General features: G+C 57.4%; 1 protein-coding gene across 5 annotated transcripts in view; it reads left to right on the forward strand.

Moving 5' to 3' along the window:
• Window positions 1-25,222, forward strand: part of KCNQ4 (potassium voltage-gated channel subfamily Q member 4) — a 54,607-nt gene that overhangs the window by 691 nt on the left and 28,694 nt on the right. The window lies entirely within an intron of this gene.

Below are 25,222 nucleotides of genomic sequence, written 5' to 3' on the forward strand. Positions count from 1 at the left end.
CGACCCTCATCTTTTCCCCCTCAGGCCTGAGTTGGATGACTGATAGCCCCAGCCTGACCCTCACCCTCAATCTCCAAGCCTTGACCCCTACTTTAACTTGCTTCTGACCTCTCCCACCTCATCTCCTTATTTCCATCCTGACCTCCAACCCCTGCTCCTCTGTCCCAGAGGCTCCCCACATCCAGCTGCTTGTCCCCCATCCTCTCTGCAATCCGGAACCACTACAGTGGGACTCCCCTCTCCTCGTGTTCGCCTCTGTCTCCCTGTGTCCCAGATACAAAGGGGGCCCTTTGGCCCCCCACACTTTCTGTCACCTTCTCCCCAGCTCTGTCACTACACTGGGCTCCCACCTGGGCTCCCCTTGGAGATGACCCTCTCCGGGGAAAGTCTCCACCCCAGCCCAGGGCAGGCTCCCAGTTGTAGGTGTTGGGGTTCCCGGGGAGCCCCGTCGAGCCCTGACACTTGTGTGCTGTCTGTCCATCTGATTTGAGTCTTCACTCAGTCTCCCCTCCACCTTCAAGTTGCCAGCAGAGGCAGCAGGCTGCCTAGCCTGCCCAGCTCGCTGGCCGCCTCACCAGGCCTGGCTCTGGGCACCCCGGGGGGGGGGGGGCGGGAAGGAGAGAGGAGAGGGGTTGGTTTGGAAACATTGACGCTGTGCGCCAGCCCCGCTCACCCGGCTCCTCCAACTTTCAAAAACACTGACCCCTCTTGGATGTAAAGAGTGAATTTTGGCAGCTCGGAGCTCGGTCTTGGGGGAAGGCCTGGCCCAGACGGGAACATGAGAGGCCCCTCCGATATCAGTTGAAGGGCCAGGCCTGGCTGCGGAACTCGCGGTGAGAGCCCTCCGGTTCCTGGAAACTGTGCTGCTGTTAGTCCCTTCTTGCTGCCCCCAGGGAGGGACCCTTTGGTCCTGGGGTTCCCTGAGTGGTCCCTTTGCCTCTCCCCCTACTGTCTGGCAGCTCTGCCACCTGCCTGGCTGTCCCTCCGCCAGACCGCGTTTCCACCTGTGTGAGGACTGGCCTGTCCATTCATCTCTCCACCTAACTGTCCGGCGGTCATTTTCCTTGTCTGTTTCCACGTATCTGTCTGTGTGCCTGTCTGTCCATCTGTCTATTCCCTGGGCCACCTGTCTCACCCTTCTACTCGTCTGTTTCCATCATCTTTCGGTTTGTCATCCTTCCTGTCCCTGCTTGCCCGCCTCTGCCCTGCCCTAGCTGGACTCACAGAATTTCAAAGGTGAAGGGGAGAGATGCTGGCAGAGGAGACCCCGTCCGCGGGGAGGTGAAGGAAGCTTACCCTCAGCCAGCAAGCCCCTGGGGTGGCAGCCGTGACTTTGTGCACAGACCCTAGCAGGGAGTTAAGATTGCAGAGGACAGGATGGTAGACTGGGGTCAGGGTCAACAGTCAGGAGTAGCCTGGGCCCCACTGCCCACTGGGAGGCCTGGGGTGAATATTTTTGCTGCTGAAAGAGCTGTTGGGGTGATGGAGGTTCTCTGCTGGGGTGCAAGGGATGGTGGGGTTGGGGTTGAGGGGAAGGGACTGTAATAAGAGTGACTGCATTTTGGTGTCCTTGCCCACACTGAGGCCTGGGGTGCCCGAGGAAGGGGAGGTACTCCGAGGGGATCAGCTTCCCCCTCCTTGGGCTGTCTTGGAGATGACTTTTTCAAGCCATGGCTGAGCCTGGGCAAGCCCACAGGGCTCTGAGGTGGGGGGCTTAGTCTGCCGATCCAGTCTCTCAGCCCGCACAAGGGTCGCGGACAGTGAAGGCCCCGCCTTGTGTCTCCTGGCCAGCGACTGTCTTCACCTCCTCTGGAAGGGCCTCTCCTTCCTCTCCAGGAGCTAAATCTGCTGGTACCTTTGCCCCACATCCTGCCTTACTGGATGCCAGGAATGCCCTGGCCAGGGGCATGCTTGTTCTGACCACTTGTCCCCAGGAGCCCAGGGCTGAGACATTTCTCAGGAGCTGTGGGGGCGGAAATGCGCTGCGAGCTCAGGTTCTTGGTCATCCGCTGGTGATCAGAGGAGGCTGAGGGGTCAGGAGCCCCACCTCTGGCATGCTGTGTGATCTTGGGTTGATCACTGGGCCTCTCTGAGCTTTAGATCTCTAGGCCATCAAAGCGGTCAAAACCCCAACCCTGTGGCCTCCCTCTTGGATGAGGTAATGGGTGAGGAAGAGGAAGAGCTTGGTGAAATGCAAGAGCCTGTTGGAGCGTGAGGGTGGGATGTTACTACTGGGGCTTGGTGAGGGGGCTACACCGGAGGCCTCTCCTGTTCTTCCAGAGCTCCAGATGTACGGTTTCTCAGCCACTCGCCACCGCCACCGGCAGGGTCTCGGGTGAGCCAGGAAGTGCTTCCTGCACTTGTACTTTGCGTCCTACTGGGGCACTTTTGGTCAAATCCTCCCCTCTTCCCTAGTGACCCTCAGAGGCAGCCCCACTGAGGGGAGCCCAGTGTGCAGAGTTAGCTGACCCCCTTCCCAGAGCCCAGCAGAAAAGCCTGGGAGAGGAGGGCTCAGGAAGGAGGGAATTGGGGTGAGCGGGGTCCACCCGCCCCAGCAGACACCTCCGTCACACCTGCCAGCCAGCTCCCACTGGGCCCCAGGTGGGTGGAAGCTGCACCTTTTCTGGCCCTGAGGTGTGGGAGATTGCCCAGAGGACGAGCCCCGATTCCGCCTCTCCTGCCAAGAGCTGTGGCTCTGGGAAGTGCGAACCGCTGACTCCTGTCTTCTCTCCTCCTTGCGATCCAGAATGAGGGCTTGCTGGCCCCTCTCCGAGTGCTCCCTCTTTGAGTTAGGGCCTCACTGCTGTCACTAAGCCCCTACCTGCCCCCCACGTCCCCAGGCCCTGATTTCAGCCCTCAAGCCTTCACAGGTCCTGCCCTCTGAATTTTGAGAAAGCGCACATCGCTGCCCATGATGCTTTTTGAGCCTTTGGAGGAACGCTCACCTTGTTGCACCCTGTTAGAGGCCCTCCCCAGCTTCCCTTTGGGAGTCAGAAGGCTGGAAGGGGCTGTGACAGAGCACAGCCCCATCTGTCCCCACCTTCCTTGATCCCCGGTGCAACGCTGCTGGGCCCAGCCCCCAGGGGTGCCTCGGACTTTCTCTGTGTGAGGGTTTACGCTCTGTAAACATCCTCCCTCGGCCTTGTCCCTGGGGTCAGAAGCTGTGGGAATGGGAGGAGATGAGGTGGCTGCTGCTCCTGGGCCCTCAGACGTCTAACCCCAGCCCCCACCCAGCTTCCCCCGAAGAGGGGGTTTCCATCTGAAGAAGAATGTCACCAGGATTGGAAATCGTCCCAGCAAAGGGTACCCACAACCCTCAGGCATCCCTGCCCGGTGGGTGCCCATATTTGATGGCCCCACTTTGCTTATGAGAAAACCGAGGCTCTGGGGACCAATGTCGCCTAGCAGATCAGTGGCAGAACCAGGACCAGACCCGAAGACTTCTGACTCCCTGTCTAGGACCTCCCCCTGCTCTCTGCGGCCGCCTGGGTTGGGTCTTGGAGTTGATCTGCAATCTGGGATCACAGGAGGCGCGTCAGCTCTGTGCTGGGCCCGTGCTGAGTGCTCTCTGTGAACCGCTCTCGTGTGTCCTTCGACAAGGGGTGGGGTGGGCGCTGTTCTCCTCAGTTGCAGGCGAGGAAACAGGCTCAGGAGAGGCTGCCCTGTGAGAACGGAGCAGCCACAGCCCAGAGCTGGGTCTGACACTTACCGGTCTTTCTCCTGGACCTCAGCTTCAGCCGTGTCCCGCCCCCAGGCTCCTCCTGTGCATCCAGCTCTCTCTGTCCGCAGCACCCAGCACCCAGCACCCAGCACTCAGGCAGCAGGAGGTGGGCAGTGGCAGGATTTTGTGGAGTTGAGTGGAAACTGCCCAACTTCACCCAATGCAATCACACTTCTGTGCGTGGCTTTGCACACACGTGTATCCCTGCTACACACCTGTCAGTCTGTCTCATGCACGTACTCACTGCAGCTTGGACACACATATCCGTGAGTGTCACAAAGGCGCAGGTGGCATACCCCCAACGAAAAGATCTAATGCACAGCTGCTCCCACCTCTTCACTGACGTCACAGACGCACACCTGGGCCTGCGGGCCCAGCCTGGACCTCTAGGGCGGAACGGAGTTGGCCGCATTCCTTGAACATGTTCCCTCCACCTGTCCCCACTGCAGGGCTGCCCTTACGGGTCTCTGTGTTCGTGCACCCCGTGGAGAGCAGCTGCGGACTGTGTGGGAGCCGGGTGGCTGACTTTAGAACTTTGCTGGCCTTTGCTCCTCCTAAAGCGCCCTCTGAGGTCCTGCCCAGCCCTGCGGTGGGCTGGCGGGTACGCTGTGGCACAGAAAGGGGCAGGCACTTGGCTGAGGTCATACCTGGAGGGTCCGCGGTAGAATCGGGCCAGGAACCCAGGCCTTCAGCCGCCCAGATCAGGACTTTAGATAATATTTTCCCTCACCCCAGCTGATAGGGAGGACTGATGCTCCAAGAACTTGGCCTTATAATGGGGAAAGTCTTGGAGTGTGACCCAGATGTTTCTGGCTGCTGTTTTCCAGCCCCTGTCCTTTCGTCCTTTCGTTTGGTCTTTGTAAGAAAGGGTGAGAGGAGGGACCCGTCCTGCCAGCCTTCTAGCCCTCTCCCTGCCCTTACACCCCTTGCTCCCCCTCCCTGAGTTCTACTTTGGGGGTCACCGGAGCAGGTTAGACCTCCCAAGATTGGTCACCTCACCCCACTCCGTAGTACATCCGCTCTTTGCTTTGAGGAAGAAGCCGTGCCGAGTGTCTGACTTCAACCCCTATCGCTGCAGAAGCCTCTATTCTCAGAACGTTGGAGCCAGGAGTGTTTTAAGAGATGATTATTCTTGGGCTGATGGCAGCACTTTGAGTGGGTGATTAATTTAAGGTTCTCTGAGCCAGACAAGGGAGCTGAAACCGCCTGGGAGCAGGGAGAGAAGAAGGCTCTGCAGGTCCCTAAGGCCCTGCCCCTTTCCCCCGCCCGGAGAGGGGGGCCGTGCGGGGAGCGTCCCTGGCTGAAAGTTTTCTCACACCCCTTCCTCCCCTGCACCGGACGTGGGTTTTTGGCCCTCTTGTGGGCTTGGGGCCCCAGCAGGGAGTTGTGCCTGTCTGACCTAGGGGCAGCTCCTCATCACGCCCCTTCGTGTGGGAGTTGTGGGGCTGGAGTGGAGGAAGAGGAGAAACTTGCCATTTCTCCAGAGACTGTCCCAACAGGGGTTAGGAGCATGGGGTCTGAGTCCGACAGACTTGGGCTCGTTTCTGGTTCTACCCTTCGCAGTTATGTGTCCTTGGGCAACAGATTTAACCTCTCTGGGCTTCAGTTTTCTCATCGGAAACATGGGAATAATAATAGCTACCTCTAGGACTGTCAGGGCTAAAAGAGTCCCAGCACCTGACGCCGTGCTGGGCGCACATATTCACCACATCACCGTTGTGATGATGTTGTTATTACCGTCATTCCCTCCCCGGGGAGAGGTCGGACCTGTGTCCTTGGCTCAGCACAGCGAGGTGTGTCTGGGTGTGCGGAGAGCCGGAGTCTCCTTTGCCTGTGTCGCGGGGCACGCAGCTCTCCGCACGGAGCCTGAGGACAGGCGCATCTTTGTGGGCTTCTGAGGAGCATCTAGAACACAGCATGCCCGTGCTGAGCCCCCACGCTGCTGCTCTCGCCCAGCCCTCCCGGTCATTCTGTAGGCGGGCATGATTACGATTACCCTCGGTTCACACTTGAGGGAGGTGAGGCCGGCCCGGGGTCCTCACTCACTTGCCCAAGGTCACACAGCTCATGAACGATGGCATCAGGACTCCAACCTGAGTCTCTAGGACCTTAAATCATTCGTTCTTTCCTTCACGCGACAAGTATAATTAAAGAGCATCCATTGTGTGCCAGGCCTGGGCGGGGCGGAGGGAGGTAGACCATGTGTGGGCCCTGCGGGGAGAGGGGACGGGCTCAGTGAGGGGGCTGCTGAGCCTGCCCGGACCACTGGGCCCTCCTGCCTTCTCTCCCAGGGGCTCTCAGAAAGTCTGGGTGTAGGTGCGAGTGTGTCGGTGTAAGCACTGGGAGGAAGGTGCATGTGAGAGGGTCACTGTGAGGCCCAGGTGTGGGCTTCTTGTCAAACCGTGCAGCTAGCCTGGCCCCAGGGAGGTGCTCGGGCCCAGCCAGAGGCCCCTGGCAGAAGAGGGTGATCTCTCACTCTGCCCCCGCATATCATCCTGGGGGGCGGGGACAGGGAATCCCTAAGGAGACTTAGAGGCCTCAGTCCTGACACTTACTGAAAAGGTACCCACACCTCCTCCACCCCACCCCCTGGCCTCACTATCCTCCTCTGTAAAATGGGGCTGACCAGGGAGGCGGACACTAGGGCTGCCCGGCACAGAGAGGGACTCTGGGTGAAGGGGGAGAGACGCTCTCTCAGATTGCTGAGTTTTGTAGGGTTGGGGGTAAGGAGTTCTTCTTTCAGCACCTCCTTCCTTGGTTCCTCAGAAGACTGGGCAATATTTAGAAGGGCACCCAGAGGGCTGCCTGCCTCCCACCCCCAACTCTGAGGGGCTGGGGAGAGGGTGCGAGGCAGACCCCTGGGTCTCCCAGAAGTCTCTCCCTAAGACTCCAGGCTTTCTGGGCAACTCTGTCCCTAGGGCAGGATCTGTGTGCCCTGGGGCTTGGCACGGGGGGGGGGGGGCGAGGAAGGAGGGGCAGCCCCAGGCAGCAGACTAATTGGGCTGGGAATCCGTGGGCAGAGCCTGAGGGAGGGAGGGAGGCAGAGGGAGCAAGGAGCTCAGCGATTCCTTCTCTCTTCCCTCCCTCCTGGAGACTCGGGCAGTAGTGGGAGGAGCGGGGTCTCTGGGGCCAAGCCCAGTCCCTGCAGGAAAATCCAGGGCACTTTCTTCTGAGACTCCTTGGACATCTAGGCCAGGCTGGTAGGACGGGGACAGCTTGATGGAAATAAATGGACCGTGGTTCCCACAGAAGCCAAAGGGATGGAGTTCAGGCAGCGGGAGGGACTGCCCAATAACCAGGAGGTAGAGGTTCCCTGGGGTGCTCTTTCCAAAACTTGGGGACCCATGTCTAGATGGACTGGATAGGATTTACTCTGATGGTTGTCCCTACGGAGCGAGTGGCGCCCTCCCCTTGCAATACGTAGGATGGACAGTAGACAGAGCCGGAGTGGGGGAAGGGATCCGATCAGGGACACTCGGCTTTTGGGGGATGGGTGGGCACAGGCTGCTGCTTCCCCACCCTTCCTTCCCTGCCGCTCCTCCCTGGGAGCCCCAGCCCGTCCAGGTCACCGTCTTTGGGTTTATTTTTTGCTGGGCTCGGCTGTCCCGTGGGAGAGGAGGGGGCAGGGAGAAAAGGAGGGGAGAAGGAACAGCTTTGTCAGCACAATCTCGGAGCCTCTGCTCCTGCCCTCCTTGGCCTGGCTGCCATCCTCTTCTGGAGGGACCAGTGCCTGGGCACAATGGGGACCCAGACCCCCGGGGGGCCTCCTCCTGCGGGGCGGCCAGCAGGTCGGGAACAGGCCTCTCTTCCCTCACCCTTTCTCCACGCGTCCTGCTGCAGAGCCTCTGAGCCAGAAGGGCCTCTGGGCTGAGGCGGGTCCATGGCTTCATTTCACAGATGGGGAAACTGAGGCCAGGACAAAGGCTCTGGTTGCCCAAGGACACAGCACCAATGGGGGTCCTCCGCCTCCCTTCCTCATGCTGGAGTAGCCGAGAACCCAGGAGAGGTGCCTTCCGCCTCCACCCCATCTCAGAGGGAAGGAGCAGCCTCTGCCGTCATTCACTCGTCCAGTTCCCCCACCCCTGGGGATTGGTGGCGGGGGGGTGGGGGGGGCGGGCAAGAGAGTGTGGCCTGTTGGCAGAGGGAGGGAGGCTCAGCCTGGGGGTGTCCTGAAGGCCCAGAGAGGGTGTCAGCTCCTTCCCTATGCCCTTTATCCTCCTTTTTTGTTAGAAAATAAAGTAGCCTGTTTTACAGATTGGGGAATTAAGACCCAAGGTTGACATGGCTAATAAGCTGTGGAGATGGGATTCGAACCCGGGATGCAGCTCCCTGGAGCTGCCCGAGTGCCTCCTGAGCTCCGAGCCTGTTGGGCACCCCATTCTCCGACACGCTCTTCCCTCAGTTCTGGTCAACTGGCCTCTTCGGCTCTTTCCATTCAGTTTTGTCGGCAGCTCTGCCCACCCTTTCTGCCTCTTGAATGTCAGGCTGCTCAGGGCTGTGACCTGGGTCCTCCTCTCTGTGCACAGCTGCTGTGGAGGGGGTTCTTGTACACCCCTGTGATATGGGGGGGGTCACCCCTGTGATAACCACCGCCCCCTCTGCAGTTTCCTCCCTGGGTTTCCTGTGCAGCTGCCTGCAGCTGCCTCACCTCTGCACCCCCTTCCTCAGCTCAGCACCTCCCTCCAAACCTACCGTCCTCCTCCTGCCCCCGCAGTGACTCCCCCAGCCCCAGTGCCCAAGTCAGGAGTACCCTTTCTTTTGCTCTTTACCTGAGAAACAACTCGTGGTGCCCCCAAATGGGCTGTTTAATGCTCCAGGTGCTTTCCCTTCTGCCTGAAACTCCTGCCTCTCCCACCCACCCAGGCATCTAGTGAACTCCTATTCATCCTTCAAATCCCAGTTTGAGCATCAGCTCTCCCCGGAATCACTCCCTGCCCACTCACACTCGAGGCTGCGCTGGGGGCCCTCCGGAGTCCGCAGAGCTCGGCTCACCCACCCCCGTGTGTCCTTCTGCACTCTTCCAAACTGGACAGTGAGGCTGGGGTGGGGCGGGGCGGGGCTGAGCACTGTGCTTGGCACGTGGCTGATAATTACTGAATGTTTGCTGAGCCAGGAAATGAAGGTGGCATTGAGGCCGGGTTTTAAGGATGAGAGCTGTTTTGCCAACTAGAGAGAAATTGGAGAAAGGACCCCTAAGTCCTCCGTGTGCAGGCACTGGGCTGGCAGCACTCACGGTTTTTGTCCTGAGTGCTAGAACAATGGCTCTGAGGTGGAACTCTCGTCCCCTTACCCTCTTCTCAGGATCTGCAGAGTCAGAACTGGGATGTACCCGTGGCGGGGAGGCAGAGCGCGACTGACCCCTTCCCTTGAGCTCCCGCTCTGCACACTCTAGGCCGTCAAGTTCTCCCACGACCGCTCTGGGGCAGGCACTGCTATTGTTCCCATTTCCCAGACGGGACACTGAGGCGCAGAGGGGAAGTAATGTGTACCGAATGACACAGCTCGTCTGCGGCGGAGCCAGGAATCGAATCCAAGCTCCAAATAAGACTCAGACGCATCCGCAGACCCCGGCAGTTTTCAGTGGCCTAAGGCAAAACCGAGGGAAATAGGAACAACAAGATGAGTTTTTCATAAAGCTAAATTTATTCCATTTACAGGACTGTCTTTGACTCTGATATTATGTCCTTTGTTTTAGGAAATGATGGGGCCGGGAGTTTTTTTTTTTTTTTTTTTTAAACGCCCTTACTTGGCAAAATAGAGTTGATAACCTTACCCAGTCCCCAAAGTGTTTTTGAAAATTCCACCGATGCGTGAAATCCCAGAGTCCGGGCCCCTCCCACCTGCGCTCTGGGGCCAGGGTGGGAGGAGCCTGGGTGGGAATGGAAGGATTGGAGGGATGGGCTGCTTAGTCTCCACTGCCTACTCCCGACCCTTGGGCCTGCCTGCCCTGGGCTGCAGCGAGAAGCAGCCCAGGCAGGGCTCTTGCCAGGACTGGGGTGGGCAGGGTCAGTCGGGATCAGCACTCACCCTCCGTTAAAGGAGTCTTGGACTGGGAGTCAGAAGGCTGGGGTTTGGCTCCCTCTTCTGCGTCCTGAAAGCAGAGTGACCCCAGGCTGGTGACTCAACCTCTCTGAGGTTCCAGCCTCTGTCCACGTAGAATGACAATTATCATCTGAACTTGCCTGCTGGCAGGGCTGCCCCTCCCCCTCCCCCTCCCTGCATCAAGTGCTTCTTAATTACTAAGTGCTGGGAAAACAAAGGGCTTACTGTGCTTTTGCATCTTCCTCAGCTCCCCCTCACCTGCACTGGTTTCAGCCCTGAGGAAGGGACGTGAGGGAGGGCTAGGGGGTGGCACACAGGGCCTGTAAGAGCAAATCGACCAGACTGGCAGTGCCTTTCCTCAGGAGCCCCAGACAGGCGGGAGGCCCGGGGACCTCTGACAACAGCGCACTTGCCAGGAGCCAGGCTCCGCGCTCAGAGTTCTCGAGGAGGACTAAGAGTCATGGTCTAATCTATAGCAGGTACTGTGCCAAATGTTCTCCACGAACTACTTCATTTAATCCCTGCAAGAGCCCTAGGAGTAGGTGCTATTGTTACCCCATTATACAGAAAGGGACACTGAAGCTCAAAGGTTCAGCCTGTGCACCGCTGCCCAGCCAGTGAGTGGTGAATACTCAGCAGGATGGGAATGTAAGCCTGAGTGTGCAAGGACTCCATAGTATGAGAGGGCTGAGTGTGCAAGGACTCCATGGTATGAGAGGGCTGAGTGTGCAAGGATTCTGTGGGGTGAGCAGGTGGGGGCAGGTTTGCAGGGCTGCAGTGGGTGGGGTGGGCTAGGGCGCTCACAGTGTCTGTGGAGGGAGTGGGAGGGGTGGCAAGGCAAGAGACACCTTCCTGCTGGTGGCTTCCTGCAGTCACCTCCCTGAGTCTCAGCCTCCCCCTCCTGCTGCGACTGTCAACCTGTGACTGCAATAACAAAGACAATAAGAGCAAATGCTTGGTGAGCCCTTCTAGCGCTCAGAGAACTTGCCTGCCTTTTCTCACTTTTTCCTTTCACCAACCCAGCGAGGTGGGTACTATTGCTACGCCCATTTTTCAGATGAGGAGGCTGAGGCACGGAGAGGTTAAATGACTTCTTGTCTGGGTGTAGATAGCGGAGCCAGGGTTTAGAGTCTGGAAGCCCAGCTGTAGGGCTGGGACCTCACCTGCCCCACTATGCCCAACTCACCCTGCCTGCTGAGATGCTGATAGGAGGACCAGCTGAGGTTTAAAGTTCAAGGTCCTATCTCCCACTCCAGTTTTATACTGGGGACTCATTCTTTCCTTCTTGCTCCTTCTCATTTGGGAAGCCTTCACTGACAGTCCCTCCAGGCCATGCCCTATCTGAAACACTGAGGACAGAGCAGTGAATCAGACCCTCCCCTGCGCCCTGGTGAAGATGGGCCAGGAGGTTGGCAGTGGTCTGGGCACCATGAAGTCCTGCGGGAGCCCAGCACAGAGGGACCAAACTGGGCATGCCCCCCAAATGGGCATGGCTGGAAAGGCCTCCCCGAGAGAGAAGTTTAAACTGAGACCTAAAAGATAAGGAGTAGGAGTCAACCCCCAAAAAGGAGCAGGGAACAGCATTCCAGGCAGAGGGACCAGTGTGTGCAAGCCCAGAGCTGAAGCTGATTACGGTATTTGCAAAGAATTGCAAGAGGTCAGGCAACTGGGAGCTTAGAGGGGGCAGGAGGTACACAGAGAAGAGGCTGGCACATGAGCAAGGCCAGGCTGAGAATGTCAGGCCGGACAGCAGGGACTTCCTGGAAGAGATGGAGTTTGGGAGAAGGAACTGAAGAAGGGGGTACCATGGGCACATTCATGTTTTAGAAATATCTCTCCAGGTCTGGCAAGGAGGGTGGTAGTGGGGAGACTCTGCAGGGAGCTCTGGGAATGCTATCCACCTGGCCTCTTCTTTCCTCTGTCTCACCTTCATGGCCCAGCCCCCTGAGCAGCTCCTCTGGAGCTGCCCACTACCCTGCCAGGGCCTGACTGGACCTGGCCTGGAGCCCTAGGACTTTGCCTATAGGGAAAGTACAGCTGCTTATGCAAAGCCTGGCCTGGGGGAAGGTGTGTGTGGCTGAGCTGAGGGAGGGGCTGGAAGCAGAGTGGTGGGTGCAGGCCTGGAGGCTGCCTGCAAAGGGACGCTAGGGACATGGGGGTCCCCAGAATAGTGGCTGTGGAACTGCCCCGTGAGAACACCCAGGGAGTTGGCCCAGCTCATGGTGGGGTGCCCTGGAGAAAGGGGCGGAGCCCAGGTGGCTCAGCCTGCTTCAGCTCCCCTCTCCCTCCCTTCTTACTGCTCACTGGGGTATAGAAATCACTGGTCTCACCAGCCCCCTCCTTCTCCTGATGGGGAAGTTGAGGCCCAAACAGGGCATGGACCAAGGCCAGTGACAGAGTCCAGACTGGAACCCAGACTCAGCCCAGGAATCTCAGTCGTGTCCAACGACAACGAACAACAGCAAAAACCTGGCCCCTCTGAGTGGCTTTGGGCAGTCTCTTCACAATGCTGAGCATCGGCCTCTGGGTCCCAGATGCTACCTCCTGCTGGGGAGGGTGTGTCCTCTCCCACCTCACAGTCCACAAAGCACTGGGAGGCATGCCTGGCCCAGGACGGGGCTTAATTAATGTTTGCTCAGAATTCTCACAATGACCCTGGAGGGTGATAGATACCATGACACCATTTTACATTGAGCATCAGAATGTAGAAATGACTCACCCGAGGTCATTCCGCTGAGAAGTGGCTGATGTGGGGCTGGAGCCCAGGTGTCCATGCTCCTGTTCAGGCCCAGTGACCAACCCAGTTCCAATTTTGAGCCTCTGCTCTCAGTGAAAATCAGCTGATGTCCCAAGCAAGACCCGTCAGTTGGCTGGACAGAGTATGTTCATGTGTGTGCCCATGTGTGTGCACGTGTGTGCCCAACCTAGCCTGCAGGCTGGGACTCGGCTCATGTCAACCAATCCCTGTGCCTCAGTGCTCCGGCCAGGCTGCCCCGTGGGGAAGGGGACTTTTCCACTTGCCCTCCAGCCGTGAGAGTTTTTCTCTTGGCCTGGGTGGCTGGGGAAAGGAGCTGGCCGTGGAGTGACCGAGGATGGGGTCTGGCCATCTAATGCCCTGCACATGACAGGCATGGGGTGGGCACCAGGCTGGGAGAGGGATTTACACTCTCCTAATCTGGGGGCAGTCAGCCTCCTCTGTCTTGGCCAGGGCTGTGGGAGAGGTTTGTCCCTGCCCCCTTGCCCAGCAGCCCCAGCTCGGATCCCTGGCACACACCCAGCCCCTCCACTTGGGGCCTTCTCTGCCCTGCTCATGCTCCTCACCCTCCCAGGATTTGAGCAGAATTGGGGCTTATGGGGGCAAACACTGGGCCATTTGGAGCTGATGGAGATGCAATGCCGTGCAGCATTTGGGGCTGAAAAATGAGGGTCATGTCAGGGAGGGTTAGAGCCCACGCTGGAGCAGAGTCAGGGGGAAGACCTGATAGGGATGCAAAGCTGGAGTGTTTGGGGCTAATCCTGGGCCACCCCTTCTGGGAGAAATTTGGCTACAAGTCAGGGAGGCAAATGTGTGGGCCATGCCCCCCCTCACTGGGCAGTAAACACAGCCGTCGCTCAGGAGACAGCCCAAACATCCCGGACCCCACAGTTATTTATACCAGAACTCGCTCTCCTTCTCGGGCCTGGTCTGGGCCTCTCAGTCTGCTCCCGAGCCGGCCGGCCTGAGTTGAGGGTGCAGCCCGCTGTCAAGGCTGGAGGCCCCAGCAGCAGGTCTGCTCTGAACGGGGTGCTCACTACCTCCCAATGGCCTGTCCATTGGAGGCACGGGGTCCTACTGATTGGAAATGTGCCTGTGGAGGCCAGGGCCTGGGCAGGAGGCAGGGGTCAAGGCCCGAGCCCTGGATTTGCTATTGTCTGCTACCTGACTGTGGTCCCTGGCATGCTGCAACCTCGGCTCCCCCTGTGTTCTGTAGGAGGGGAGGGTCTAGATGAGCGCTTTGCAAACTGTTTTAAGCTGTAGATCTGGTTCTTTAAATGACACGTGACACAGGAGCACAGTACACAAAACAGATCAAAGTGGGGCCGCTCTGGCTGGCGTCTGGGGGCGGGGCAGAATTCTGCCCACTCAGCCTGGACGGCCCTGCATACCACCAGCCTGGGAGCCTGTGCTCGGCCCTCCTCATTCTAGAACACATTCCAGGTAAGCCTGGAGTTCCCTGGCCAGATTCCCATGCCTGTTTCCAGGCCTCCTTCCCGATTCATCATCCCAAGGGTCACTGTCTGTGAGCACACATAGGCTCAAGGGCAGCTGCTTGCAGCCAGCGTAGATGAAGCCTGGAGGAGCAGGCTGGGCAGCCACGGGAGCGAGCCTAAGCCCCTCCTGGTGGGGACGAGAGCCGCGTGGGAAGAGAAGAGGGCGCTTCATGGGCTGGGGCTGGGAGGGTAGCCGGGCCTGACCATCTCTTTCCTACCAGCAGGGACCCCAAGGAATCCAAGGTTTTAAATTCAAACCTGGCCTTCCAGATCCTATGAAGTTATATGTGTCAGGAAGGATAGAACATATTTTATTTAACAGCTTGTTAGCTTGATTTAAACTTTTAAATATTTAGACTTATGGTATATGGGTCTCTATTTGTATGCTTTCCCAGCTCTGCCAGTGTTTGCGGTGGGCTCACATCAGCCCTCCCTCCACCCACCCACCTCTGTGGCAACGCCAAGCAAGATGCCCTTTCCCAGAGCTCTCGGGGATCAGTGGACAGTGGGAGAACCCCAACTCACTGAAGCTCAAGGCCCAAGCAACCAGGGTCTTTCTGCTTCCTTCCAGATATTGTCTGAGCAGCTTCCAGGCCAGCCTGGGGGATGTGGGGGAGTCAGAACTGGCCTTGCCTTTGGTGGATGTATCCTAATGAGGTGGTGGTGGGTGGTGGACAGAATTAGAAACAGCCTCAGCATAAGGGAGGCCTGGGGTGCCCAGAGATGTCCAGGAATCTCAACCAGGCTGGGAGAGTACTTCTCTCCAAATAGATCAGAGATTGAGGGGTGGGGCGGCACAGGAAGGGGGACCGCCCAAGGAGAGGAGAGAGCACAAAAGTTACTAAGATGGAAATGTGCAAGGTATGGAGGGGTACAGTGCGGTTGACACTTAGTATGAGGTCAACCTTGTGCTCTGAGCTGAGGACAGTCTCAGGTTTTAGACGTAAACAGTAAGGATCCAGCGTAGGATTGTAAAGAGGGAAGGGGCACTCTTACTTCAGGGTAGATAGACTGGGGGTGGGGACGGGGGTGCTCTCAACTGTCCCCTCTAGAACCTCTTCTGTCTCCTCCTCCTTTACTGTCTTGGTTCTTGTCTCTTCCCACCATGCCATTGTCTAGGTGTCCTAGCTGGGGAGAGGGACATACCACCCCAAACCCCCTCCCCAAAGCAGTATAAAGGGAGACTTGCTCATTCATTCACTCAACAAATATGTATTGAGAACCTACGATGCACCAGGCCCTACTCCAGGTGTGGGAGAGAGGGTGGTGAACAAGACAGACGAAGTGGCTGCATTCGAGGAACTTACATTATGGGGACCCGGGCCAAGTAGCATCCACCCTCTGGCTTTCTGTCCTCGGCTCTGGATGTCTGGGCATGGGGACTCTTTCCATCACTCACTCATTTGTCCCAGCTGCCCTGGTATTAGCACCCCTCTCTCAGGGCACTGAGGAGGAGGGTCTATGGCCCAGGGCCCCAACCCCAGGGACTGCCTGTCTCCATAAGAAGAGTTCTGGGCCCTGACTGGTGTGGCTCAGTTGGTTGGGCATTGTCTCCACAAAGTGAGGGATCACAGGTTCGATTCCTGATCAGGGCACATGCCTGGGTTGTGGGTTTGCCAAACGATGTTTCTCATGAGATTGATGTTTCTCTCCCTCTCTCTTCCCTCTTTCCCTCTCTCTAAAAATAAGTAAATTAAATAAAATTAAATTTTTAAAAAAGAAGAAGAGTTCTGGGGGTCAGGCCCTAGTTCTTTTCACTCACATGTGACTTGGAGCGCTTTTCAGGACCTTGCTGGCCTCAGCTTCTTGGTCAAGCAGGGCTATGGGAAGGCCCTTAGGAAGTGAGGCCCTTAGGAGTGTCGCCCACTGGTGGACAGCTCCTGTGACTGTGCCAGGAGGCGGAGGTGCCGGAGGCAGCCAGCGTATGGTCATCATTATCAACATAAGATAATAATAGCTGCTCTCTGCGGGTCAGCCTCATGCATCTTCTCATTTAATTTATGTCTCACGAGCAGCTCTGTGTGGTCAATTATCTTCCCTCCCTGGTTTCCAGATGAGGAAATTGAGTCTCAATAAGGTGAAGTGACTGGCTTGTGGTTTGAAATGAAATGGCACGCAAACCTACCCGATTCTGGGAGCCCTTCAGGACGGTGCTATGGGGGTGCTGCCTGGCACCTGCCCCTCCTGGGCATTCAGCCTTGAGAGTGGAAACCCAGCCTCAGTGACCCCCACCCCCCTTGGGTGCTGGCACCACCCTGAGCCTGGGCACTGGGTCCTGCGACACTGGCCAGGGCAGTACCAGGGGCCAGATCAGGCCAGGACCCGACCTAGGGCATTGGCGCCCCTGAGTCCTGGGGCACTTAGTTCCCGCACCCAGTGTTGGTGGGTGGGCGAGCCCCGGGCAGTTAGGGTGTCGCGCCCCCTCCTCGGAGACGCGGCGGCACCTTCACACTTTCCGCTTGGCCCGCTGCTCGCCTTTCAGGCCGCCGCGTTTTCAATTGTTAATTTGGAAACGGAAAAAGAAGCCGACGGGCTGGGGGAGGCCGCAGGGAGGTAACGTGAGCCGCTGCGCCGCCCCAGCCCCTCCCGCGAGCGGTGCCCGGTGTCGCTGAGTCCCCACCCGTGCCGGGCCCGGAGCCCCGCCCAGCACTGCGCCCCGCCCCCAGCCGTGCCCCTCCCCTTGCAGTGTGCCCCTCCCCGCGTCGAAACGGCGGACCCGGGGGCGCAGAGCCGTGTCGCCTCGGCGGAAGAGGAAGGGGCCCCAGCAGGGGAAAGAGGCGGAGGGCCCTACTGGAGGAGGAGTCCCCCAGGAGCCCTCCCCTCCAGGAACCTCTCCCTCTCCCGAGGAGCCCCGCCTGGTGTCAACCTCTTCTGTGTCCCCAAGTGAACCCAAGCCTTTCCCCAACCCCTTAGCACGGGAGTTCTTCCGGGCCAGACCCCTGCCTGCAGACTGCGCACCAGGGATCATTGGCACCATCCCCAGACGGAGAAACTGAGTCCCGGAGAGGAACAGTTCACTTGCTCAAGGTCTCTCAGTCAAGGCTGAATTCTTGAGCCTGGCAGGGGTCAGGGTCCGAGCTGAGTTCCAGCCAGTTCTTTTGGCTCTGGAACATGGAGGGCTCTGTCTTCCTCGGAAGAGGTGGGGGCATCAGGGCCAGAGATGCGATTTGTCCCCTGTCCCTAACCTCCAGCACCCTTTCTATGGCTAATGAGCTATTGGAAGTTCTGCTTTGGTCTACCCTGACTCCTTGCTATCATTTATATATTCAGTTAGAGGGGAGTTTTGGAGATAGAAGGTCTCTCTAGACTTTCCATGCACATAAGGAGCGCCATGAAAATGAAATGTGAAAGACCCTCCCCAGGGGGCTCTAGAAGTCCCTCGGGACTGGCAGCCTCAGGGGCTGCCCCGGCCTTCAGGGTCTTCCCATTTAGGAAGCTGAAACCTCCAGTCCCAGGGGGATCAGGGGAAAAACAGGACCCTCTTTACTCAACCCCTTCCTTTCACTGAGCAGTAAACTGAGACTCTGAGATAGTTTCCCAACTCCTCAGCTGAGTGATGACAGAGTCAGGATACAGAGCCCACTGATGCAAGGTCCTAGCTCACTCCACATCCTGGTGCCTCTCCTTCTGCTGCCCCCAACTCTGGCTCCCCTCTCAGGGCCACTGAGCAGACTGCTGCCTTTTTGAGGTCTCTGAATCAGCTGGAACCTCTGGCTGGGCAGCTTCTCCCATTAAAAGCTGAAGAAACTGAGAGGATCTGATGTACTTCCAGTCTCCAGTATCAGATCTTCTTCACCAGTCTTCCACCTTGGCTGTGGAACAAGCCCAGAGAAGTTGCAAGCCCAGAGACGTTGTGCTCCTGGCCAAAGGTCACACAACTTTCCTAGTTGAAAGTGTCCACTAGAGTCAGTCTTTTTTTTTTTAAGATTTTATTTATTTTTAGAGAGGGGAAGAGAGGGAGAGAAACATCAATGTGTGGTTGCCACTCGCACATGCCCTACTGGGGATCTGGCCTGCAACCCAGGCATGTGCCCCAACTGGGAATCAAACCAGCAACCCTTTGGTTCGCAGGCCCAGGCTCAATCCACTGAGCCACACCAGCCAGGGCTCATTAGAGTCACTCTTGCTGGATTCAGTCTGGCTGGTCCTGGACTTGGGGTTACAATGAGAAGCAAAGCTCTTGGGGCAGCTGTAACCAGCTGCCCCAGGTGTGGCTTGTGAGTTTGCATGCTGCTTTGCTTATCAGAAGCAAAGGCATTAAAACACCCCTCCCCTACCATGCCGCCTAAACCTTCCACTGGGTGGGATCCTCAGTGGCTGAGTCTGCAGGACGCCCAGGCTGAGCTCAGTCTTGGGGCCCAGCCCTCCCCACAGATCCTGTTCCACCTTGTCCAGCTCTTGGTGCCCTCTCTGCTCCTGGAGTGCTGAGAACCAAGTGGTGGATACTAAGCTCTTTCCCTGTTTTGGATTCTTCTCTCCCTCCTCCCTCCCCTCTTTGCACAGGTTCTGCTGATTCAGAGGAGAGAAGCCTCCTTAAAGGTGACCCTGACCCCTGCCAGGCTCAAGTAGCTGGAGGCCTGGGCAATCCTTGAACCCAGTGCATAGGGCAGGGAGGGCAGCAGGATGAGGGAGTTTCTGAGGTGAGGGTGAGCAGCAGGTGCCTGGGCCCTTCTACAGAAAGTGGAGGAATGAAAAGAAATTACTGTAGGAACTGGGAAACCTGGGTGGCAGGCCCCGCTCTGCCTCTGACCTACTGTATGGTCACAGGTAGGTCAGGTCCCTCTCTGGGACTCAGTTTTCCATGTATAAACGAGAGGATGGACTGACTCTAAGCGGCCTTTCAGTGCCAAAATATAGTCAGTATTTGATACCTCTTGCTACCTCCCCTTCCCCTTTGTACAAGTCACCATCATCGCTTGCCTGGAGTACACTATTAGCTTCCCAGCTCACATGGGGCAAATGTCATCGCCCCTCCCCCACCTTCCCCCTGCACCACTCAACAGCCTGTGTGATCTTTTGCAAACAGAAGTCAGATCATGTTTCCCCCTTGCTCAAAACTCCCCACGTCACTTGGAGTAAAAGCCCAAATCCTCACACAGCCAGTAAACCATCTGCTCCCCACCTCCACTTCTCTGCCCTCCCAGCCTCCCACTCTCCCCTTGCTCACCGGAGCACGGAGCACTTCTGTCCTGACGGTTCTGGAGCACGGAGCACGCCAGGCACCTCTCGCTCAAGTCTCCGGCACTTGCTTTTCCTTTGCCCGGAAACCTGAATGGCTCACACCCTATTTCCTTCAGGCCTCTGCTCAAATGTCGCTTTTTCTTTTTTTTTAAGATTTTATTCATTTATTTTTTTTAGAGAGGGAAGGGAGGGAGATAGAGAGAAAGAGAGAGAAACATCAATGTGCGGTTGCTGGGGGTTATGGCCTGAAACCCAGGCATGTACCCTGGCTGGGAATCGAACCTGCGACACTTTGGTTCACAGCCCGCGCTCAATCCACTGAGCTACGCCAGCCAGGGCTTAAATGTCGCTTTTTCAAAGCTGCTTTCCCTGACCACTCTCTAGAAAATAACCTCCCCCCACTCCCATTACCATGTTCCTGGTCCCCTCTGCCCACTTAACTGTTCTCCATCCTCATCTGATGTGTTTGTCAATGCAGGAAACATCCAAACCTGGAGAGGATTTTTACATGTTTGTGTGATCCAAACGGATGACATATGCCGGGGAGCAAGATCTCAAATGCCCTGGAGAATGACAGTTCCGCAGCTTATATTGTACACGAGAATCAAAGAAGATGTAAGGAAGGCACCTGAATCCACTGGTGGCAGATAAAGGAGGCAGGAGGGAGCACATGGGGAAATCTCTGGTGCTTCTGAGGGGAAGAAACTTACTCTGCCATTTCAAAGGCATGTTATCCTAGATGCATAAGAACGATGGGCAGAGCTCACTTAAGATAGAGATGGACCTTTGCCAAGGAGGCTCCTGGCCCGGGACGTGAGCATGTGCTGTGACCTGCCCAGTTAGGAATCTGTGATCACGACACTCTGTGTGGTTACTTTTGGTCACTGACCTTGTTGGGCCTGCCCTGTGGCCTCCCTGAGCTTGTGAGGTTTATTGCACAGCCCACTTTTTGGTCCATATTTTGAACCTTTATGGCTTATTATCCATCTCCCCCCGAGAGATGTAAGCTCCCTGAAGGCAGGGATGCTGTCTGTCTTGGTGTCCAGCCCGTGGTAAGCACTCTGCACGAACTCATGGAATGAACATATGAGTGAGTGGCTGAGTGAATGCTCAGTGGCTCTGGGTTGTATGGTTCCTGGAGTGGCTGCCCACCTGGGTTCCCTCGTAATCCAGCCCGAGGTGTGGAGTCCGGAGTAGCCAGCAGGGTGGCACGCACTGGGAAGGTGGGTGGCACCCATCAGAGATCCAGAAGCGTTCTGAGTTGGGCACAGGGTATTCAAGGTGGAGAGGATGGGACCTCAGCCAGCTCTGGGTCTGTAGGAGGAGGCAGGCACTCCAACAGAGCCTCGCATGTGCTGAGGTAAATGCTGTAAGGAAGGTGAGCTTAGAGATAGAGATGGGAGACTAAGGAGGCTGAGGTGGGGCTTCCACCCAGTCCAGCCGGGCTGGAGGAGGGGCCCCATGAGCAAAGGTGGGGAAGGAAAGATGGCCCTGCTTGCTGTTGTAGGGACCGGAGCCATGGCCATGGAGTACCAGGTGCCAGGTTGGGCACGGAGTGATGGAGAATGAGGTGGTGGGGTGGGCAAGGGCCTTCCTGGCAATCATGTTAAGGAGCTTGGGCCTGAGGCCACAAGTTGGTGGATTTTGCCCTTTTAAACAAAAACAGCAAAGCTCTTTCTTCAAATGAAATCTTATGCCAAGCTCAGCAATATCAAACTGAGTCACACAAATCCACATGGAGCTGGTCAGGTGGAACCAGGGGACAGTTTTCATTGGCCATCTTGCTTAAGTTTCTAAAACCCAGGCTGCCTGCATTCCACCCCTTAGCTCGCCCTTCCTTTGCTGGCGTCCTGCTTGGGAGGCCCATGCTCCCTTTATTTGAGGAGCCAGCACTGCGTGGCCAGCCCTGAGCAGACGATGGCCCTGCTGCCCCTTGTTCCCACCCGTGGCTCCTGTGTATGGGTTGCTCGGCCCACTAACCTAGTACACCAGGTAGCTGGCTGGCATGGCAGAGGGCAGCCGTGAGAGCAAGTAGGAGGGGTTGGAGCAGGCCCAGGTGGGCGAGCACCAGCCTGGGACTCATTAAACACCTGGTCTCGAAGACTGCCTTCCATGCCTTAGTGGTACCGAGACCATTCGTACCAGCTCAAGAAAAATAGGCGTGTGGAGGTGGAGGGTGCCTGCCACAAGGGAAGGGGAGACTTTTGTAGCATCAGGGCAGGAAGCACATCCGGGCTTCACGGAGTAGAGATGGGGCGATGAGATTCTGGAGCAGTGGTCCCCTCTCCACTTCTCTGCACCCCCGCCAACTTTCCTCTGTGGTTCTCAGCTCTGGTCCTGAAAGACACAATCCGATTGGCTGAGCCCAGCTGAGGAGGGACCTTTCTTGGGCCAGTTTCCAGTTCTTGGTGAATTCGTGGTACCACACAGAGTCGGCCCTTCCACGGCTGCAGTGGCTGTTGGGGCAGCGCCCGGGCTCCCCTCATCCTCGGGCATCCCGCGCCTGCCAAGGGGCCTGGCGGAGGGACAGGCCAGCGGCGCTGCAACCGAGACTGTGCTCAGGGTGGTCAGCTCAGAGCAAGGGACACTTGTTTGTAAGGGGACCATCTGGAGGAGTCAACTGTTAATAATTTTTCAGGCCAAAGAGAATGCCTTTTTCTAATTGGTCCTCCAAGGGGGCGTTTTTGTCATAGTTTGTACTGTGTGCTGGTGGCTGCTGTCCCTCCAGGGACATCCTCAAAGAATCTGGAACTGAGCTCAGGGCCAGTCTGCTGCCCTCCACTCCACTGCTGGAGAGTCATGAGACTGAAGGGACTTCATCCCTCACGGAGTTGTCCCTCACATCCACATTTCTGACAGTGAAACTGAGGCCCGGGTGAGACCTTGCCTGTTACCCTGAGTCCCAGCACCGGCCCCCGGCCCGGAGAAGCAGCGGCCGCGCAGCAGCCCTGGTGTGGGGCCCTGGGTCACATGCTTTTGCTCCCTTGGCCATATTTAGAATCGCTGGATCAGGGGAAACTTCTCGTCCCAGCCCCTGAGGATTCTTGGAAAGAGCCTTGCTCTGAGGCCTGGCTGACTGGCCCTCCCCTTTCTCCCCCAGCAAGAGAAAGTTAAGAGCCTGTTCTTCCCAGAGGAGCCTGGGGCCGTCCAGGCCACCCTGCCCCCCACCAGGAAGTGCCTGTCAGGTCTAGCTGAGGTCCTTTCTGTAGTGTCAGCCCTGGTTTGGGGCTCACCAAGCCCTTTTCCTCCAGAAGGTGGTGGTCGTCATGGCCCCTGCTCTCCAGGAACCTCGGCTGGGTGGGGACAGACTGCACCCATCTGTCCCCAGGAGGGAGGACAGACCCTTGCCTCTGGGATCCTGGTCTGGGGGCTGAGGAAGGGGTCACATACTCTCAAGGCCAGAGGAGGGAGACAGCTGGTGGTCAAGCAGGTGGCAGACACTGGCAGAGCTGTTTGGGAGGAGGGCCACCGGAGAAGGGGGAAGGAAGGAAGGAAGGAAGCAAGCAAGCAAGCAAGCAAGCCAGCCAGCCCAGGAGGAAGGCAGGGGCAAGGCCTGGTTCTGCATTCACCTTAGTCTGATTTGGGGGGTCATGTGCCCCTCCTCCCACCCAGTCTGCTTCCCCCTCAGGATCATCAGGCTTAAAAACAAAAACAAAAAACTCCAAACCAAACAAACCCAAAAATGCATGCATGGAGCATCTGTCATTTTCTAGAGTTTTCCTCCCACTTCACTGTTGGGGACAATGGTCTTGTGTCCTCAGGGCACCCCTTTCCAGGGCCCGGTCAGTTTCCGCTCCCATCCTTGACACAGACTGTCTCAAACCTCCTCCCACCCCCCATCCACCCTGCCCCCCCACCTCTGAGAAGTGAACCTGACCTCCTCCTCTTCACAGCGGAAGTAGGGCCCCCTGGGAGCTCTCTGGCCTTCTCTGTCTCCCACCCTCCGCTCCCACCTAGTCTCTCTCCCTCTTCATGTGCCCATGTGCCGCCAGGGAAGCTGACCGGGCCCTTTCTGCTCAGCACTAGCCCTTCGCCACTTCCCTGCTGCTCCCTCCCTCTCCCGCATCATCAGCATCTCCCTCTTCTTCTCCTTCTCTCCTGCACTCCGGTTCTCTTGTCTTAAAAAAAACTTCTGCACTCTGTATCTTTCTCCAGCTACCGATCTCAGCACCTACTCGTTGCGTCAAACTTCTTAAAATAGTTGTACCCTCACTCTCTGCACTTCCTCGCTGCCCCTCTCCCTTCTCCCCGCCAGTGGGTCTGCCCTGATCCTTTCCTCCCCCTGAGGCTGCCCTTGCCAAGGTGCCCAGTGACCAGCTTGTCACAAAATCCAATGAACATTTTTCAGGGCTTATCTCGCTTGACCTCTTGGCAGCATTTGACACTGTCATCCACTCCCTCCTTCTTGAAACGCTTTCTTCTCTGGACCTGGCACCTCCCTCCTCTGGATTCCCTCCCGTCTGGCTATGTGTTCCTTCCCAGTCTGGGCCGAGGGGCTCTCCTCCCTCTGCATGTTTGGGGGTTCCATGCGGACCGCCTCTAAATTCTCCACAGATGCTCTCGGGACCGTCTCAGCTGCTCCCACGGCCTCGGTCATGGCCCCTACTCTGATGTTCCCCGAACCCGCCTTTCCGGCTGGGGTCCGTCTGTTCACACCCACTGAGTGCTGGCCCGTGTCCGTGGCCCTCCCCATCTCGGTGTGTCCGCAGCGGAACTCGTCACCCCCACTGCTCCTCTACTGGGGTCTCCCGTCAGAGTTCACATGTGGCGCCTTCGTCCATCCCGAGCCCACACCGGAAATGAGTCCTTCTCCCTCACTGTCCCCACTTCCGGTTTGTCACCAAGTCCTACTTCCTAAGACTTTCTCCAGGGGAGCCATTCCCGTCAGTGCTCCCTGCATCAGCTTTCTCCAGGCTGAGTTATTGTGCAGCCTCTGTCCCGCAGCCCCCACTGGCCTGAGTGGTGGTCTTAAAACACGAGTCAGGCCACATCATTCTCTCCTAGATCCCTCCAGCGGCTCCCCATGGCCTTTGGCATCATGTCCATGATGCCCAAGGGTGCCACTGCAGGCCCATGGATCTGGCCCCCTCTGCTTTCTCCTGTGCCCCGTCACTTTGGGCCGTCACCATCCTGACCTGCTGGCCACCCTGCACTTGCTCTGCCTCCTCTGCTTGGGGCACTCCCACCCCTGTCCCTGTCACCTCCAACATGTCTTCCCTGATTCCCCGCGCAAGGCACATTGTCATCACCTTGTCCATTATACCACTGCTCTGTGATACTTGTTCATTTCTTGGGGTCTAGGTCATTCATCTCTAGCATTACAGTAAACCTGGCTGAGTGTAGACAGCAATTCATGCTTCTTGAGTGAATGTGGCTCAGAGAGTTTAGATGGTACCCTCTCTTCTGCTGTGTGGACCTCCCCCCACCCCCTACCCCACATATCACCAAGTTTCTAGCCTCCACCCGTTTGCTTCTCTAGGGACATCCCATAGAATCTGGGGGACTGAGCTCACGGCTGACCTTCTCACTCGTACCCCACTGCTGGAGAATCGTGAGGCTGCCATCCCTCACCTCATGTTGCAGACAGGGAGGCTGAGGCCCACAGAGACAGGAGGGCTTGGTAGTGCAGGTGGACACTGGTTCAGGGCCCAGGCTCATGACTCTGGACAGGCTAGTTAACTTTCTTCCTCTCTCTCTTTTTCCTCTTAAATAACAGCTTTATTGAGATATAATTCACATACCATAACACACACCCTCCCCCGCTTATAAAGTGTAAAATTCAGTGGGTTTCAGTGTATTCATAGGGTTGCGCAGCAACCTGAGCCTGCACGTCCTCATTGGTCGGCCTCGGGTGATGACAGTGCTGCTGGCGCGGGGCCGTGCGAAGTGACGATGAGTATATGTATGTGCCTGTCGTGGGTCTGGCGCAGCATCTGGCCGGCAGGACCCTTGGCCAGCAGGCGCAGTTACAGGGTCACGGAGTGAGTCAGCGGTAAAGCCAACGCTGGCACCCCAGAAGGGCTTTCC

This window comes from Phyllostomus hastatus, unplaced genomic scaffold (genome assembly GCF_019186645.2).
Source record: "Phyllostomus hastatus isolate PE091 unplaced genomic scaffold, TTU_PhHast_1.1 phas_scaffold_182, whole genome shotgun sequence".
In the NCBI taxonomy this organism is placed as follows: Eukaryota; Metazoa; Chordata; class Mammalia; order Chiroptera; family Phyllostomidae; genus Phyllostomus; species Phyllostomus hastatus.